This window comes from Adiantum capillus-veneris, chromosome 24 (genome assembly GCF_014529385.1).
Source record: "Adiantum capillus-veneris isolate H3 chromosome 24, ASM1452938v2, whole genome shotgun sequence".
NCBI lineage: Eukaryota > Viridiplantae > Streptophyta > Polypodiopsida > Polypodiales > Pteridaceae > Adiantum > Adiantum capillus-veneris.
Genome location: NC_140954.1, coordinates 90,808,751 through 90,815,648, shown reverse-complemented (window position 1 = coordinate 90,815,648; position 6,898 = coordinate 90,808,751). Strand labels below are relative to the sequence as shown.

Sequence of the window (6,898 nt, the reverse complement as noted above, 5' to 3'; positions counted from 1 at the left end):
AAGACGCATATTGTATTCTCTCTATGTTTATGGCAATGAATTTGTTCTCGAGTTGCTGATTGATGACTTTGTTAAGAGTCAAGCAATGTCTTTTTATTTGATTGCCAAGCAATGTCCTCAATACTTATGTTTATGCGAATTCTTCTCAATACTTTATTTTGTTGCTACTAAATAAAAAAAGTGAGATATATAACTCAATAGGGAGGTACAATGAGAAAAAGTGAGATACATTATCATGAAAAGATGTTTACGTTTCGTCATCTATCACAGGCACGAGGTCATCAACCTCTTCATTGTCTGAACATTTTGTAGCCACTTCCCACTCCATCTCATCATCACTACATCTCTGTTCCGCCACAGTTTCATGAGTTTGAAGCACTCCAAAGTGTACTTCGATCGCATGTGTGGCTATCTTTGTGGGTGCATGAAGAGACACATGTTACAAAAGATGTACACAAGGTCTGCGGCACGAGCAGGACTTAAGCGATTTCTACGCTTTGAGTGCACAAAGTCATAAGAAGACCAATTGCGCTCACAACTACCACTGGATGCCACGATTGAAAGCACCCTGGTCACCACGTGTTGTAACTCAACTATGTCTCCTCCATATTATTTCCACCATACTGGGCCTGAAATCTTTTTTACGCTATTAAGAACCCAAGGATCTGCAAAAGTTCCTTCCCTATTGGCATAATCCACCCTCTGCTGGAATGCATCCATGCCATCATCGCCTGGCAACAATTGCGAGCAGACGTTTCTAAAGTCTCTCATCACCTCTTTGTTGGAGGCTTGTCCGTTCATCTGGAACTTTGGATCCAAGACAAATGCAACACCATGCAATGGTGTGCATTTGAGCCCATCGTTTTTCCACAAGATGCATGATTTGTGATCTCTCTCTTGCATTGTAGTGGTTGTATTCTTTGGTTTGACGCAACGCCTCAGACATGATCCAATAAACCTTACCAATGACAAACTTATCTGTGTCGACAACCCTCAGTAGTTCCACATAGGGCTTACTAACTCCAACAAGTTTGTCAATGTTCCACCAAAAGAGAGGAGATTGCACCAAGGACACACATTTTTGAGTTGCTTTACAATGGCTTGGATACTTGCTGAGACAAGCTTCCCAACGGTGATCTGCAACAGTTTCTGTAAGAGTCGCTCACACTTCAATGAGATTATTCAAAACATAGTATGATGTAGCGAACCGTGTGGCACAGAAGATTTGAAGTGCTTTTTTCGGAGACTTGGAGCGAAATAAAGCATATGTAAACTGATGTTCCTGTATAAACTTGACTATGTTATTGGCGTCAATAAGAACCTGTTTTATGAATGATAATCTGCCCATATCCTTTAGAAGTAAATTCAGGGTGTGAGCTGCACATCCAATCCATGTAATTTCTGAGTACTTTCCCATAATGGCTAAACTCGCTCCTTTGTAGTTTGAAGCATTATTTGTAATAATATCTGTCACATTCTTCGGTCCACCCAATCGAGCAATAGCTCACTCATATACCTTGGTCAAGTACAGAGATGTCTTCGCTTTCAATGAGGTATCAATGGCCTCCAAAAACATTGCACCTTTGGGACAAATTACCATGACATTAATCAATGGTTTTTTCTGACAGCTGGTCTATCCGTCGAGGGCTATGGTACAACCAAACGCTGGAACAAAGTCAAGCACTGTTCGCCTGAGAATCACTTCTGTACAACTCTTCACTTTGTCAACATACTCAGTTCGCATTTTGATATAATCAAGATAGATGAATCCTTTTTTTGCAGTTGACATTAGGGCATCTTTGAAAATAGGATTTCTTATGACATTAAATGAGATTCCACAAGCCATGAAGGCTTGTGTCCACTTTAAAATGCAATTCGAGCATGTCCTGTTGAGTGAATGCTGCCTGTAGACTCCCAGGTGTACCGGCTTTGCTGGATGTCCAGAAACTAGCATCTATCCCTCCCATGGCACCATTTGGAAAAGTGTAAGGACTGTGAGGTGTTCGGGTTGTTCCCATTGAAGGTCCTTGGTTAGCTCGCATGTCTTCTTGATCCACACTCACTTCTTCTATATTGACAGATGATGTACCTATCATGCCCTTCTGTCTCTTAGGAAGAAGTCCTGCCTGTTTGCATTTCTTTACATACCCTACGAAATTGACCCATATGTCGTTAGGTGGTGCTCCACATTCTTTCACATTGGGACTAGTGCCGAATAAATGTTCTTTGATGCGAGTTGTGTTGCCGTGCCACTTATGCCCACAATGTTTGCATTCCAAAAATGAAACTGTTTTGCCTCTCTCTTTTTCCTCCACATACGACCACTCTTTTCCTCGCACCATGCTTTTGTAAAGAATGAGGATGCAAGAGAGCTACACAAGACAAGCACAAAGCACACAGAGATGGAAAGCTTCTTCTTCTTCTTCACAGAAAAGAGAGTACAAAATGACTAAGTGCTAAAGCTGAAAAGTAGCACATATGTACATGCGGTCACTAAGTGTGAACTCGCCAGAAGCGTACTAGGCTGGCACTATAAGTGTAGTCCAGCTGTAGAATCACTGGCAGAGATCCTCCGTGTCGGTCACCTAACGCGCCGGTGAGTAAATGCCGTAAGCGGCCAAGACCCGTAGTGGATGCTAGCTCAAGGTGTAGAGCTCGACATCTCAACACTCCCCCTCGAGCTCTGCATGTCGCAGAGTCCAAGCATAGTCCGGAAACGTCGAAGCTTCTCAGCTCCGAGGGCCTTGGTAAAGATATCCGCTATCTGCTCCTCTGTGCTGACGTAGACCAAGTCCATGTCGCCCGCCAACACTCGCTCTCGAACGTAGTGGTAATGGACCTCTATGTGTTTGGTCTTGGCATGGAACACTGGGTTCCTAGCCAACTGCATGCTGTTGAGGTTGTCACAATGGATGAAAATCTGTTGCTCCACCTGCACTCCCAAGTCCTCAAGTAATGTGCGTAGCCAAGCTACCTCGCACGCCGCAACTGCTGCACCTCTGTACTCGGCCTCTGTGCTCGATAAAACAATCGTAGGCTGCTTTTTGCTGCTCCAAGTAACAGTGGCACTCCCAAAACAGAACATGAAGCCACTCGTAGATCTCCTATCAACAATGCTACCTGCCCAATCTGCATCTTTATACCCACACAATGCTAATGGTGCATCTGCTGCATAGAACAATGTGTAGTCAAGAGTACCTTGCACATACCTAAGTGTGCGTCGTACTCCATCCAAATGTGGCTTCCTCGGAAGCTGCATGAACTGACTCTCCAAGCCTACTGTGTAGCTCAAGTCTGGCCTCGTGATAGTCAAGTAGATTAGACTACCCACAATCTTCCTGTACATGTTGACATCCTCAACAACATCACCCTTCTCTGCACTCAGCTTTGCATTCACATCCAAGGGAATAGAAATTGGCTTACAATCAGCCATACCATACTTTGACAACATGTACAAAGCATACTGTCTCTGTGATAGCCATACACCCTCTGGAGTCCTGATCACCTCAATGCCAAGAAAGTAGCGCAACTCGCCTAAATCTTTCATTTCAAACTCCTGTTTGAGAAGACCCTTCACATGGTCAATCTCCATAGCATTGTCACCAACAATAATAAGGTCATCTACATATATGGTAATGACCACAATCCCCACATCACTCTCACGTACATAGAGTGAATGATCAGCATGAGCTCTCCTAAAACCAATACTGACAAGATACTTGGCAATCCTGTCGTACCATGCTCTAGAGGCCTGCTTCAAACCATACAAAGCTTTGAGAAGTCTGCATACATAATCTGGGTAACCTGGATCGACATAACCAGGTGGCTGATCCATATACACTTCCTCTTGCAACTCACCATTCAAGAAGGCATTCTTTACATCCATTTGATGCATCATCCATCCTCTAGATGCAGCCACTGCTATGACAGCTCTCACAGTCGTCATCTTTGCCACTGGAGCAAAGGTCTCCTCATAGTCTATGCCATACATCTGTGCATAACCCTTTGCGACCAGCCTTGCCTTGTGACGCTCAATGTTACCATCAGCCTTATGCTTGGTTTTATACACCCATTTGCAGCCAATAGCTTTCTTGCCACTTGGCAATGGCACCAACTCCCATGTGTCATTTGCTTCGAATGCAGCCATCTCTTCATTCATTGCATCATCCGAATGCACATTTCCAACTGCATCCTCAAAACATGTGGGCTCCACATCCTGTATCACCTTAGCCATGTAGGCTTGGTGATGCGCTAGATACCCATCATAAGTCAATTTTTGAACTGGATTTCTGACTCTATTAGATCTGCGCGGTCCTGGGTCACTCCTTTGCCCTCTAGCATCTTCTTGTACTTTCCTTACACCAGGTGTCCTGACAGCCGGAATTCCAAATTCCTCATCAAGACTTTGTTCAGAACCATCTGAATCCATGTCTACATGTGAAAAACCTGATGATGCATCAGCCATAAAGGGAGGTTCATCAACCTTTTCCTTTCCTTTTCGTGATACATTCCCTGTACCTGTTGGTGGAGTAACCTGCGTACGTAGTCTACCATTCCATGGTTTCTCAACAGAGCCACGAGAAGAGGACTCTTGTGGTCCACTCAAAACCTGTGACTGTGGCCTCACATTTTGTACAACCACATCATCTTTTACATCAGCCCCAATAGTGCCATGTGCATTACTGTACCAGCTGCTCATCTCATCAAAGACTACATCTCTGCTCACTCGTAATTCTCGTGTAGTAGGATTGTAGCACCTGTACCCCTTTTGTTCAAGGGAATATCCCACAAGAATACATTTCTCTGCTTTAGGATCCAATTTCCTACGCAACTCATCTGGTACATGCACGTAAGCTATGCAGCCAAACACTTTCAAGTGTGCCAAATCAGGCTTTGTACCTGTAAACTTTTCCTCAGGTGTTACATCATGCACCGCAGCTGTAGGTGTCCTGTTCATAATGTACACAACTGTATTTACAGCTTCAGCCCAGAAATGATGAGGCATGTTCTTCTCATTCATCAATGCACGTGCAACCTCTGCAATGTGCCTGTTTTTCCTTTCTGCGACCCCATTCTGCTGTGGAGTATATCTGCATGTAAACTGCCTGTGTATACCATGTATTCGCAGAAAATCTGAAAAATCATTGGAGAAGTACTCTCCCCCTCCATCTGACCTCAATGTCTTGATTTGCATATCTGTCTCCTTCTCAATCATGACTTTGAAGTCTTGAAAGTGACCAAACACTTCACTTTGTTACGCATGAAGTAGACCCATACTTTCCTTGTATGGTCATCAATGAAAGAGACATAATACCTGCAACCATGTATACTTGCAGTATCGGTTGGACCCCAAACATCTGTGTGCACCACCTCAAGTGGCTTTTTACATACATTGCGCTCATGTGGAAATGAGCCCTTTGACTGTTTTCCAAACTGGCATGCTGCACACACTTTATGCATACCATCCACCTTGAATTTGGGCAAACCTTTTACAATCTGTTTTGATTGCATGCTGCGCAATCTCTGCTCATTGACATGGCCAATGCGTTTGTGCCAAATGTCAACATCATCCACAACACCTGTGGCCTGTGCAAATAATGCAGCTTTTACCTCAGGCATGTCTACATTCAGCGTAAACATTCTGCCCACACATTTGCCCTCTGTGATCAGCTTACAGCCATTCTAGAAATCTTCTACATAACAGCCATTTGGATTGAAGCGAACCTGCAAACCCTGCTCAACCATTTGTCCAACAGAAACAAGATTCTTTGTAATGTTTGGGACATGAAGTACATCTGCTAAGTACTTTGATTTCCCACTCTTCGTATTTAGAGGTATGTCCCCTACATGAGCAATGGGGTGAGCTGTGTCATCTCCTGTCTGCACATAGCCTGACACATCTGGTTTGCGCATATCTCTAAACCACTCTCCACGAGACGTCATGTGATTAGAGGCACCTGAATCCACATACCAAACATCATCTTGGGTGGAATTCTCTGCAGTCATTGTATTCATTACATGCTGCATAACAAACATGCGCTCGTTTTTGCTGTCATTTGCATCTCTGCTAGTAGATGCATAGTTGCCCTGTTCTCTCTTTCTACTTGCTTTTCCCTTTGGACAGTCACGTGACATGTGACCTCTTTCACCACAAGTCCAACATTCTCTACTATCTGGAGTATGTTGCTGCCTGCTTGATCCTGCACCACGACCTCTTTGACTCCCCCTGCCTTGAGACTGGTTTCCCCTGCCACCTGTATTGTTTTGATTTGATTGACCTTCTTGAAATTGGCCCCTGCAACCCCTTGGGCCTCGACCACGACCTCTACCTCTACCTCTGTTGGAGTTAGAATAGAAGGCCTGTTCAGAATTATTTCTGCCATGAGAAGAAGATGTGTCAAGGTTCTTCTCCTCAAGAATAAGCATAGAAATCAAATCTTGGAACACGGGGATGTCGTCTCTTGTATTCATGGAAGACCTAAAATGTACATACTCATCTCCTAGACCATCCAAGCATGCACGGACAATGTCATCGTCTTCCACTGAGACTTTAATAGATCCAAGAGCCTCAATGATACTCTTGATCTTCAAAGCATAATCATTGATGGAGAGGTTGTTCCTCTTAACCTGATTTAGCTCCGACTTTAGTTGAAGCTTCCTGGCCTTGGTGTTCACCTCGAACACTCTGCCTAAGTTTTTCCATGCAATGGCGGGGGTTTCAGCATCCTGTAGATAGCCCATCATGCCATCTGTGATGCTCATAGAAAGCCAATACATCACTTTGCTCTGGCCTTGTTGCCAGTCCCTCAAAGCTTTCCTTTGTTTTGCTATAGCATTTGCCTCGGGAATCTCTGGTTCCTTTTCATTGTCTCCTTCTACATAGTCCCAATAACCTTTT

At 44.1% G+C, this 6,898-nt stretch overlaps 1 pseudogene; it reads right to left on the bottom strand.

Moving 5' to 3' along the window:
• Positions 1 to 247: 247 nt before the first annotated feature.
• On the bottom strand, positions 248 to 2,096 carry LOC147426747 (uncharacterized; annotated as a pseudogene).
• Positions 2,097 to 6,898: the final 4,802 nt, after the last annotated feature.